The 13,608-nt window shown below is 37.9% G+C and overlaps 1 non-coding gene across 1 annotated transcript in view; it reads right to left on the bottom strand.

Moving 5' to 3' along the window:
* Positions 1-13,608, bottom strand: part of LOC103290701 (uncharacterized) — a 608,248-nt gene that overhangs the window by 347,575 nt on the left and 247,065 nt on the right. Inside the window, exon 4 of the transcript XR_008555587.1 lies at positions 6,864-6,906. This is a non-coding gene — a transcript (uncharacterized LOC103290701). The remainder of the gene's footprint in view (positions 1-6,863; positions 6,907-13,608) is intronic.

Below are 13,608 nucleotides of genomic sequence, written 5' to 3'. Positions count from 1 at the left end.
ATACACACCCAGAAGCAAGATGATATGAAGAGACACAGGCAGAAAATGACGATCTACAAGTCAAGGAGTGGGGCTGGAGCAAATCTTTCCCTCACAACCCTAGAAGGAACCAAGCTTGCTAAAATATTGAGTTCATACCTGTGAATTGTGACAAAACAAATTTCTTTTTTTTTAAGCCATCCAGTTGTGATACACAACTAATTTATTACACAACTAATACTCAACTAAGTAAACATTTCATTGATCATTAATATTTACCTTGACTAATCATGGAAAAACTGTATACTTGACATTAGGCAAGTCAACTTTATCAACTTTGCTAAGTAATGGTCTATCCATAAATTAAATAAAATCTAATACTTTTTCACATGCTTGTTTTCTGATTGCTGTTCAGGAAGATATCACTGCACTATAAACAGCCTGGCAGGAAAAAATATATCCTTCCTATATAATAAAGAGGTGATATGCAAATTGACCATCACTCCAACACACAAGATGGCTGCCCCAATGTGGTCAAAGATGGCCGCCCCCATGTGGACACAAGATGGCCAGCAGGGGAGGGCATTTGTGGTCAATCAGGCCAGCAGGGGAGAGCAGTTGGGAGGGACCAGGCCTGCAAGGGAGGACAGTTGGGGGCGATCAGGCCTGAAGGGGAGGGCAGTTAGGGGAGACTGGGCCAGCAGAGGAGGGCAGTTGGGGGGGGACTAGGCCAGCAGGGGAGGGCAATTGAGGGGGACCAGGCTGGAAAGGGAGGGCAGTTAGGGATGACTGGGCCAGCAGGGGAGCAGTTAGGTGTTGATCAGGCTGGCAGGGGAGTGGTTAGGGGGTGATCAGGCTGGCAGGCAGAAGCAGTTAGGGGCAACCAGGCAGACAGGCAGGCGAGTGATTGGGAGCCAGCAGTCCTGGATTGTGAGAGGGATGTCCCAGATTGGAGAGGGTGCAGGCTGGGCTGAGGGACACACCCCCGTGCACAATTTTTGTGCACCAGGCCTCTACTAAAAAAAATAAAAATGGTTTACTATAATTAAAAACATCTAATTTTGCCCTAACCAGTTTGGCTCAGTGGATAGAGCATCTGCCTGTGGACTGAACGGTCACAGGTTCGATTCTGGTCAAAGGGCATGTACCTTGGTTGCAGGCACATCCCCAGTAGGGGGTGTGCAGGAGGCGGCTGATCGATGTTTCTCTCTCATTGATGTTTCTAACTTTCTATCCCTCTCCCTTTCTGTAAAAAATCAATAAAATATATTTTAAAAAATATCATCTAGTTTTTATTAAATATAATTAGGGAAAATCATACATACAAATTTACAAATCTACTTTTCTACTGTTGAGGGATTTTGCAGAGGAGGATATCAGGACATTTTACTATCCTAATTCCCTTCTCACAAAAAAAAAAAAAAAAAAAAAAGACAGCCATCTACTAAATGCCAACTATCAACACTACACCTGGGGCTGCTTAGACTGCAACAACCTTGCCAAAGAACTACCTTAAGTTAAATAGGATGCATGCAAGAATACATGGATTAATTGGCAGGTATGGATTCTTCATTGTTTGTAAAAGATTGGGTGCCTGACTTTCAACAGAGAGCTGATAGTTGCTGGGAGTTGTATCAACAGCCCTTCTATTGCAAAGTACATTTCTAAAACCATTGGACCTTCTAGTAGATGTGTTATCCTCATCTTAAATGTTTCTTTAAATAGACCTAGCCTTCTACAGAAAGTAGTATGCATAGATAGAAATGGTGAGTCTAACCACACTGAACTGAGATACTCAACTATTATCATCAAAGACATAACTTTGCCAAAATTAACTTTCTTAATGGGTGAATCTCACATTTCCTCCAAATTCTTATAGTATCTTTCATAACAATCTTTATATCCTATATAATAAAAGGGCAATATGCAAATTGACCCTAAGGGTGGAACGACCTGGAATGACCAGTCGCTATGACACGCACTGACCACCAGCAGGCAGACGCTCAATGCAGGAACTTCCTACTAGTGTTCAGTGTACTTCCACAGGGGGAGCACCGCTCAGCCAGAAGCTGGCTCATGGCTGGCCAGCGTAGCAGTGGTGGCGGGAGCCTTTCCCACCTCTGCAGCACCGCTAAGAATGTCTGACTAACAGTAGGGGGAGCAGGCCTAAGCCATTAGTCGGACATCCCTCAAGGGCTCCCAGGCCGCCAGAGGGATGTCGGACTTCCAGCTTAGGCCCAGTCCACCAGGGAGTGAGCCTAAGCTGTCAGCTGGATATCCCCTGAGGGGTCCTGGACTGCGAGAGGGCACAGGCCGGGCTGAGGGACCCCCATCCCCTGAGTGCATGAATTTTTGTGCACCAGGCCTCTAGTTTTAACATAAAGAAAGAGGAGACAAGTAATATGTAGTGGATGTAATGCACTAAATATTTTGTATACTTAATCTACTTTAGTCCTTATATCCATTGTTAAAATGGTAGACATTATTACCACCATATTTTGGACAAGAAAACTTGAGGCTTAGTAAGGTTAGGCAACCCTAATTTGGTCACATAGCTACTACATTGTGGAACTTGGATTTCAATGCACATCATTTGGACATCAAAGATTTTAAATTCAAACTCATGCAAGAGATTTAGAGTTCAGAGATCCCTGGCCTTGAATATGCTGATTTATTTAGGTATGCACAGACTCCTTTAAAGCATCTGAAATCATTTAGTAATGTCTTGCTAAACCTGACTCAGTTTATTCTCCTTATAAAGAAACCAGTTATTCACAAACATAATCTAAAAGGCTTCAATCAATTTATATCAAATTAATCCCATTATAAGAATACCTGAAGGTCTTTTAGATTCAGTACAGTGATACCTTGTGTATGGTTAGTGTTCTAGCAACTTGAAATAATCCATTTATTTCCTGGAGATAAGCAATAAACTCTTCAATCACTAGTAGGAAAAAATGTTTAACTGTAATATTTTTACACATGAGTTATCTCAAACTAGACCAAGAATCTAGAGTTCTGGGTTCAAATCCTAGTAGACTATATAACCATGACAAGTACATGAACTTTTCTGAGCTTATTTTCTTACCATGAATGAAATAAAGATGTTAGATAGAGGACCATAAGGGCCCTTCACGTTCTAATGCTATATGATTTTTAGAATATCTTTAAGCCCTAGAAGCAGAGGTAACTTTGGACAGAACCTTTAAGACAATCAACGTGACAATGCCCAGACCATGATCCCTGATTTGGGGCAATTAGATAGTCTTTCTTTAGTATCTAAGTGATAGCAGTGAAGATAGTGGTGATAGAAAGTAATGTCACTAAGATTTATTGAGCACTTGCTATGTGCCAAGCATCAAACTAAGAATTTTACCTGTATTGTGTTATATGTAACTCAACATAACAGTATATGAGGTAGATACTATTATTTCTCCAATGTTAAAAATGAACTAACAAAGGAACAGAAAGGTTAGGTAACTTGACTGAGTCTATACTAATAATAATTGGTGAGGCCAAAACAATCTTTGTTGACATACCCTTGTCTCCTACTAGCCTATATGCTCTCTGAAGGCAGGCACTTTGCTTTATTTCTTTATTTATTTCCCTACTTATTTTTATTGATGAGAGAGAGAGAGAGAGTGAGAGAGAGAGTGAGAGAGAGAGAGAGAAGAAGGAAGAGAGAAAGAAACATCAATTTGTTGTTCCACATATTTATGCATTTATAGGTTGATTTTTTTATGTGCTCTGACTTTGGATCAAACCCACAACCTTGGCGTATCGAGACAACACTCTAACCAACTGGGCTACCCACAAGGCCAGCAAACACTTTGTTTTATTATTAGCCTAGAACTGTGTCAGACAAATGATAGGGGTTCATTTACTGCGTGGAATAAAAGTAACGAAGGAAATGAGGAGGGGAACAGGAGGAAAGGGAAGAATGAAAGAAATTATATCTAGACATGTTATGCTTTATATAAATGTAGATTTTTCTTACTTTATTTCTTTAACCCTGAAATCACAAAAAATTCTTCAATTGTACCCAGGAATCTTGGAGCTTGGTGATTTATCCCTCCTTGTGATTCCATACTTAATTCCTGGAACAAGTCACTGAAGAAGCTACTATTACTGGTTTAATATTCTAGCTAATACATGTTCTTGTCTTGTCTTTTAGTTTCTAATGGTGAGGTCAAAAGAGAAATGTAGTTTAATCTACCATACTAAAGTTCTAATAATAATAATAATAATAATAATAATAATTATGCCCTTGATATTGGCCTTTCACCCATTGGTGTCAACTAAGAAAAAAGAAAAACTGGTCCCAGTGGAAAGGTCCTTCCAAGCCTAGCAGCACCCGTAAATATCATTAACCAGTGATACCAAAATTTGAGGAGCCTAAACAAGATGGTTTGATACAATAGATATTGACTCATTATGCAACTTCTGCTATTCGTATGTGACTGACTCATGCCACACAAAATGGAACTTTAGAGTAGCCTATCAAAAGCAGGTGTTAATTACCCTATTTTGACGTTACCTATTCCTGACTTTATCTCTATCTATTTACAGTTAAAATTTAGTAAATAATAGAAACCATAATTATAAACATGTATACAGTAAACACAGGGCTCATTACTTCTGTTTACCAAAACAGTCACATATTTTTAATATGACCTGATCTCACCTGACCCAAAGAGAGTCAACATACATTTTTCTGTGTGTTTCAGGAAGCTAGAGATGGGGGTATGAGTGGAGGAGAAAGAAGAAGGAGGGGTAGAGGGAGAGAGAGAGAGATCAAAGAGAATAGGCGATTGCTCAGAAACCTATAGCACTAATCATATAACACAGGAGATTAGTTTATTCCTATGCTGCAACATATTTCCAAAGTGACAAGTTCCATTAAACTTAGTCATTAAATATCTCAGCACTGTGTATAGAATAAGAATAATATAAAGACTTTTCTCATGATCAGCAAAAATTAATATAAAGCATATTGCAAATAGTGTGATGTCAATTCTGGGTGATAATGAGGATCAATTCTTACATATTCATATCTCATTTTAAGGAAAGAATTTATCAGTAGTCTCATCTCTGTCTAATCAGCATTATGAGACCTAAAGGAACACCATAAAAACCCATCCAAAATATTTAATGAGGAACAAGTTTCTAGGACTCTCTAGCCCTCTATTTTTAATATAATCCAGACATATTTTATTCATGTATACATTCATTTAAAATTTATTGACTGCCTACTATGTACAAGGCATTGTATTAAGGGGCTGTGGGCAATCTCTGTTTACCTCAGCACCTATGTTTCCTACTTCCAAAGATGTTCGTTAAATTTATATTATGATGATTTATTTTTAAAAACAGATTTAAATGGGTCAAGAAATGAAAAAGATATACCAGCTCTAAGACTTTGTTACTAAATACTGATAGAAACTCCTCAGCATTTTAATATGTTAATGAGATTAATGCCAGTCATTTGAATAAATTTTCAATTTGGGGAATTTGGGATTATTTAACTATACTTTTTATATTGAGTTGCAGCCTTTTATAGTGAATTTATAAAACTTAACTAATACAAGATAGTCTATAATAGCTTGTTTATATTAAAATATAGATATTTATCAGAAAATATACAGAGCTACTAACTAAAAGAAACATCACTGACAGCACTTAAGAAAATACCAAGTGCCTAGAATTTGATGCAAGTAAAGAATAATGTTACAGCCTTAAAAACTATATCTGAACTGTATCCCCTTTTCTAAGAGTGCTATTTAATTTTCACTTTTTCTTCTTTCTCACTTACATCCAACTGCAACAGAGACACATGCCCAAATCTAGAATTCATCTTACAATATACCCTTAAATTTTCTGAATATGCCCCATGTGTCCACTAATAGCCAAATGCTTTCAAATCTGTTCAGCTAAATGGATCAATAACTACATCCAGCCTCACATAGTGGGGTTGCCAACATGGTGAAATTGAGCCAAACACAAAATGTGTCTACCAGGACAAAAATTGTTAGCAACCCACTTATCTGAAGAGATCTCCTTGCCACAGGTATCCTTTAAAGAAATTAACATACATATAATCTAGAACAGTTAACTAAAAAAATATTTGAGACTCAGAATGACAGATTTGGAGAAAATATTTGGGAGCTAAAATCAGTGAGTTTTACAAGTAATCAATATAATAGTTCTAGGTCTACATCAAGTAAGAATCTTTCGAACTCAGAGTATACAAAATACGTAACAGCACAAGCAAACTGCTGACATGCTTCTCTGTGCGCTCACTCATGAGACACAGCTGCAATCCACAACTGAGCAGGTGCAAGCTAGCTTCTGAGAATTCCTGCCTGTTGCCCGGGAACCACAACACCCATACGGCAGAGATTTTAAACAGGTGCAAACATCTTTTTCCATCTCCCTTCTGCTTGAGACAGTGCAGCAGACAGTACATCTGCAGCCACTCCTTACCTACAGCAATGACCACAGAATATAAACTCTAAAGCAGAAAAAAGTTTGAAAATAAAGCAATAATGTCTAAAACGGTGGTTCTGCAATAATTTGACCCCATAATTTGGCTTTAATAGTACAGTTCCATAAAACATCCTCTAATGCTTCTCCAGCTGAATGCTTTGTAATTAAAATTATTCTGCCTCATCAAATCTTAGAAATATTTCTTTGCTTCTTACAATAGAGTGAAGTGCAAGGTGTATATAAAATGTACTATCCTTTGAAGCTGTCAATATTTACAAGGACTCAAAAATTAACATTTTCACATTATGAAATCTGTAAACAATTTTAATACACAAAAATATAATAACATGTCAGTTAACACATAGATTTATGTAACTATAGGTAATTCATATACATACCTGTGCAGCTATAGGACACAGAAAGATGAGATTTATCAGGTACCTGAAATGCAAAACAAATATGTAAGTAAAAATTCATTTCCTAAATAGAATCAGTTTTATGCTGAGACAATTTCTGCAGAGAAATAGGAAAAAATTTCTGCAGGTTAAAGAGGTGAGTTATTTTATACCTATATCTTCCTCAGAGGATATTTCAAATCACCTTAAATTCATGTGTGTGAATATATACACATAGAGTCCCTCACAGTGTTATCAAGACAAGCACCAGCAAGGGACTAAGACTCACCATGGCCTCTGAAACGAAAATGCTTTTACTAGAGAACGAGGCAAACACTTTAAAATGATTTTTTTTTTTTTTTGGTATTCTTCCAAGATTATTGCCTTCCTAATACACATATGACTACTAATCTCTAAAATGAAACCACTCAGATTCATCTGTACTCAGTTTAGTATATTGGTGAGGAAGAAAGTTGCTTTTGTCGAGAAGTCAACAAAAAAATAAGCATAACTAAATAAAGTAAATTTGGAATGTTCATTAACTTTAGTTACAACAGCAAATAGAAATGACATTGCATGTTACAAGAGGGAATGTTAAAGCCACACCAAACACTTTTGGAAAACTGAAAATGAAGTGAGTATCATAAGTCCAGCTTAGGCAAAAATATGCAGAATTTACAATTAGACCTGAAACACATTTCCACGTAGGTGGAAACTGTAATGTAACATGTAGCCTCCACACTACTGTGACCCTTGAAAATATTTCATAATTCTTTCTGAAAGCAAACTGAAGTGTTTAATTTATATACTTTTTTTCAGCATAGTGAATGACAGTAATATATTAAAATCAGTAGGTTTTAATATATTAAAATCTAATACTTGCTTAACAGTATATAAAGGTAATAATCAATGTTGATGATGGTTCAATAGAACACCCTTTTTATACATTTCTGATGAGTGTGTGAATTCCAAAAATGTTTCTGGAAAACTATTGGGTAATATGTATCAAGAACTTAAAGTTCAAAATCTGTAGCCATTAATTAGCTCTAGAAATCTATCTTACATAACTTAAAACAAAAAAAAAATTATGTTAAAATGATAATTTTTATGATAGAGAAAAATTAAAAGCAACCTAAATGTCCAATAGTAGAAAAATAATATAAGAAAACATAACATATCAATATAAAGAAATATTTTGTAACAATCCACAGGGTAACCGGTAGTACTATAATGTTATATAAACATATAAAATAGCAATTGCATGGTCATGATGAAATGACTTAGAAGATGAAAAACAGAGCACAAAAAATATTGAGTAATTATATCTGGATAATAGGGTGATGACTGATTTTAATTTTTCTTATTTTCATATATAGGTAATGTCTACAAAATCATCTTATATAATAAAACCTTAATATGCAAATCAACCGAACGGCGGGATGACAGGCGGAACAACCGGTCGCTATGATGCACACTGACCACCAGGGGTCAGACGGTCAACACAAGAGCTTCCCCAAGCCTGCAGGCCCCAACCGGCTGCCGGGGGCGGGGCTTGTGAGCAGGTGGTGCCAGATCACTAGCCAAGGCTGGTCCAGCGGGAGGCCCCCAATCACTCCACCTGTTGCCCTGCAGAGGGAGGCAAATGGTGGTGGAAGTGGGGGGCGGCACCAGGCAAATGGTGGTGTGAGTGGGCGGCACCAGGCCAGCCAAGGCAGGTGCAAGCAGGGGCCCTGATTTCCCCAATGGTAGTCCCACAGATCGGCCCTGATCACCGGCCAGGCCTACGGACCTTACCCATGCACAGATTTTGTGCACCGGGCCTCTAGTCTATATAAATAAAAGCCTAAGTGACCGAACGCTGGAATGACCAGAACAACAGGAACAACTGGAACAATCAGTAGCCATGATGCGCACTGACCATCAGGGGGAAGACCTTCAATGCAGGAGCTGCCCACTGGTGGTCAGTGCACTCCCACAGCCAACCTCCCACAGCAGGCCAACCTCCCCTGGACCCTCCCTCTGGCTGGCAGGCCCTGACCGGCAGCTGGTAGCTGGCAGCCAACAGGAAGGAAGGCCCCAGCTGGCAGCCGGAAGGAAGGCCCCGGCTGGCAGCTGGAAGGCCCTAATTGGGCCTGATCACTGGCCAGACCTAGGGACCCCACCCATGCATAAACTTTGTGCGCTGGGCCTCTAGTCCTATATAATAAAAGCCTAATATGTTAAGTGTCCGGTCATCCATTCAACCAATCAAAGCATAATATGCTAATGATATGGTAGGGCCGTTCAACTGCTCGCTATGAAGTGCACTAACCACCAGGGGGCAGATAGTCAACTGGCCAACCAGTTGCTATGACGTGCACTGACCGCCAGGGGGCAGATGCTCTGACTAGTAGGTTAGCTTACTGCTGGGGTCCAGCTGATCAGGATTGAGTGAGATGGGCAGGACACGCCCTGGAGCCCTCCAGCAGTCCCTCCCCAGCTGGCCAACCTCCCACGTCCCTCCCCAGCCCCAACTGTGCACCAGTGGGGTCCCTCAGCCTGGCCTGCACCCTCTCGCAATCCAGGATCCCTGGGGGGATGTTGAAGAGCCAGTTTTGGCCCGATCCTGGAGGCCAAGCCAAGGGACCCCACTGGTGTACAAATTTGTGCATCAGGCCTCTAGTTATTTTATAGTAGGGAAAATTATTAGTCGGCAGATAGCAGTAAAAGAAAAGTTATAGAGTGCCATATGGAAATCATAAATCTAACCTTCCTAAGAGAAGTCAATTACTTGAGTTGTACATACTAGTAAAATCCACCATGTATACCCATAGTGAGAAACTCATCCTCCTGTTTCCACACAGGGGTGCAGCCACAGTCTCTTTCACCCCACTGCTTTAGAACCTACGCTAGTAATTCAATAGCACATTTTAATCATTTTAGTAAAGCGTCTTTAATTATGCAGAGTGAAATGATGACAAGAACAATTTAGGATTGCAAATCTGTTCAACCTAGTACACACTAATTTATTCACTAAATAAATTATATGTAATGAGCGTCTATTACATGCAAAGTGCTGTGCTTGGCGCTATGATATGCTAAAAGATAAACTGGAATACACCTTACTTTCATAGAGCTAACAATTTAAAAGTGCTAAAAATATGTTAATATACTTTCCTATTATTTTTACTGTAAACCCAAATTGCTCTAAAAAATAGTCAAAAAATATAAAGAAAAAAAAACCCTGGAAAAACAAAACAAAAAATTTACATACAGCTTACATAAAGATGTAAACATGCTACAGTTTAAGGCATTTGTGACAGATCTGGTATACTTTAAAACAAGAAAACATTTATCAAATTTATTATTTTATATTATTAAGCAAAAACTGATATTTAGGTCATAGTCATTAAAAAGTTATCCTAGACAGTTTGGTTCAATGGATAGAGCGATGACCCAGGAACTGAAGAGTCCTGGGTTTCATTCGGGTCAAATGCACATACCTTGATTGCAGGCATGATCCTTGGCCCTGGTTGGGACACATGCAGGAGTCAAACAATCGATATGTCTCTGTCACATCAATGTTTCTCTCTATGTCTCCCCCTCCCTTTCACTCTCTCTAAAAATCAGTGGAAAAATATCCTTGCGTGACGATTTAAAAAAAAAAAGTTATGAGTACATGGGTTTGTATCACTTATAAAATGCCCTAGTACATTACTTAAATTGTAATTTTTTCCTTATATAATCTACTTTTTGGTAATAGAGAATTATGTAATAGGAGATCTGGTATGAAGGGATATTGATCCAATCTCTAATGCCAGATTTGTAAAATTATCACAGATTATCTAAGGCCACATAAACATATGCACAATTATTAACAAGCTAGTTATTTATTGGCAACCAAAGTAAATAAGTAGGTTACTTGCTAACCTTGCCAAAGACACTGTTATAACCCCACCACCAGGGAAAGAAAGGGATGATAGAAATGTAGACAAGTACTGAGATAATCACTAACAACTGGTAATGGTGATGGTAAGGGTACCATTTCAGTTGCGCAGATAAAGTGATGCAGCATGGAGTTTCTCTCAACAGCTCAATTTTCCTTGTGGCCTGGAACCGTAATTGTCATTTGCCCCTTCTGAAGCTAGTGCCACATGATGGTTCTGAGGTTCAGGCAGTGGGTCAGCCTGTGTGGAGTGAAACCAAGCACTGAGAGAGGCTGTTCATGGTATCAATGATCCGTAGATCTGGGTCTCACAGAGTTCTGGACAGCAACAGTTCTGTGAAGTAGGATGGTGGTTAAGTGATTAGCTTTTGCTGTCAGACAAACCTGGGATCAAATTCCAGTCCCCCGCCCCCGCCCTGTTTCTTCAATTGTGTGATCTTGAGCAAGTTACATTTTCTCTGTCTGTAAAATGACAATTATGTTATCTACCTTATAGGATTATTTGTGTGTATTATGTTACAGTCATTTAAAAGATCTACCGCAGTGCCTGCTCTAAAGCAAGCATTGCTAAACAGAAGTTACTAGTACTGTCCTTAGTTGTATGAGAAAAGGAGGGAATGTCTGTCCCTTTAAGGTAAGGGGCTAAGCTAAGCAGGCAGTAGGGAGATAGAAAAAAATGGCTTTCTTGAAATATCACTCTATATTCCACAACTCATCCAAGAGCCAATCATATGCTGGATGTTCACAGAACATTTCTGAATCAGGAAACTATACCCATATTGATAGCCACAATAAACAATTCTAAACAGCCTTTTTAAACACCATCCCTGTTACTAAAGAGGAAGTTAGTAGGATCTAAGTAGTAATATGTGCAGCAATTCTGCCCATTTTTCTAGGTGAAAAATGAAGGATCAATTTCCATATTTAACTGAAACAACAGGATGTGAAAAACAAAGACAAAATAAATGTAATTATCCAACTGGAATCAAGCCAAGGTGTTGTGGGTTCCTTAACAATCACTTGTGGGCAGAATGCATACTGCTGTTCTCATCCTCATTTCTGCTGTGATTTGGAGGACAGCACAGATCCAGAACTGTTAAATGGTGTCTTCAGAACCCCATGCAGTTAGTTATCTAATCTCTAAAATTGTTTGGGTCACATGAGGGTGAAGTTACTATCAGCACCATCCCAAATGGAGGTACACTGTAGAGGATTTTTTAAAAGTTCTTTTCACTTCTAGGTTGGCACAGCTGTGTTCCCCAGTGAGAACTGGATAGGTCCAACACTATTGTGAAGTTTAGGAAATATAAACACTGGTGGGCCTGGCTAGAGGTGAAAGAAGGGATTCTTAATGGTGCCTCTGGAACCATTAATAAATCTCATAGCTAATTCACTTAGGACACTGAAAAGGGCCTTGGCTGGGTCTGCAAGGCCAGTGGCTCCATTAATGGGTTCTAAACCTAAATTTAGACTAAAAAAACAGTTCCCTTATGACTGAAGCATCCTCACAAACATTTTAAGTGCTTTACATTTAAAATTTGGTCTATTTTGAGAAAAGACTCTATGTAATCCCAAATACTTTAATTTTATTTAATATGTATTTACTTCTTCTAGACCCACTACTGAGCTGGGTGCTCTGTCATTATTATATTGTAATTATAAAAAATAGACTTTAATGATCAATAAATCCAATTAATGTTTAAAAATTTAGGTTCCCTAACTTTTATGGTTTATCTGAACAGAAAGACTATAAAGAGTAAGAGGAACTGTAATTTTAAAAGCAAACTTGAAAAACTTATTAATTATACTTAATTTTATAAATTATTGAGAATTAGACCTTTATGCTTAAAAATCTTTCTATCAGAAAAGGGAGCATGAGAAGCAACAGTTATCTATCAACTCTGTGAGTTGGAAACAGATAAAGAAAGTGCAATAAGTAAGCAAGAAGGAAATTATCCAAAAAACACCCCTTAACCCAAGGGCATAGTTTGATCTGTCTAGATCTTAAGTCAGACCAGCTATAATAAAACTACAAAATGTATGAAAAACTAAGTTTATAAAAAATGCTATATTTGAGTTTTCTAGCATTAATGGCTACTCCCTAAAATGAAACAAATTTACTAGCAAATTTTATGTGTAAACATGATGAATTCAAACTCTCAGGTAGAAACCTGAACTATAAAACACTAATTGTTAATAACTCTATTTATCCTATAACCCACACTTTACAGTGTATTAAGGAGAAAATATTGTGTGTGTTTTTAAGTTAGGTGATTTTTTTTAAAACTTCTTATATGAAAATTGAAGAGCTAATCAAGAAAATGAACAAAACTAGAATTTAGATAAACATTAAGAATTATATTTTCAAAATACTCTCAACTATGGAAAGGAATTATTTGCTTTTGGGGAATGTGAAAATTCTACTGACCTGCTTGTACACATACATTTCTGGGGTCTTAGATAGGCATGATCTCCTCCAGAATCTGATGTTCTGGGCTTCATTTTGTCCTAATTATCATCACACTACATTGTACCTGACCTTCACCAAAGACTGTAAACTTGGGCACAGTGGTTCTGTCTTATTCACTATTACAACCCTAGTCCTTACCACAGGACCTAATAAACAGTAAGTGGCTTAAATATCGGTTAAAGGAATTTTGAATAAATTGTGTTACCATCTATTTCTGATGATTAAGAAAATTCACACTACATAAAAATTAGGGAATGATATTCTTTTTTAAAAATATATATTTTTATTGATTTCAGAGAGGAAGGGAGAGGGACAGATAGAAACATCAATGATGAGAGAAAAACACTGATCAG

This window comes from Eptesicus fuscus, chromosome 3, assembly GCF_027574615.1.
Source record: "Eptesicus fuscus isolate TK198812 chromosome 3, DD_ASM_mEF_20220401, whole genome shotgun sequence".
Taxonomy (NCBI): domain Eukaryota; kingdom Metazoa; phylum Chordata; class Mammalia; order Chiroptera; family Vespertilionidae; genus Eptesicus; species Eptesicus fuscus.
The sequence above is the reverse complement of the archived record's forward strand: the minus strand, read 5'-3'. Positions and strand labels throughout refer to the sequence as shown.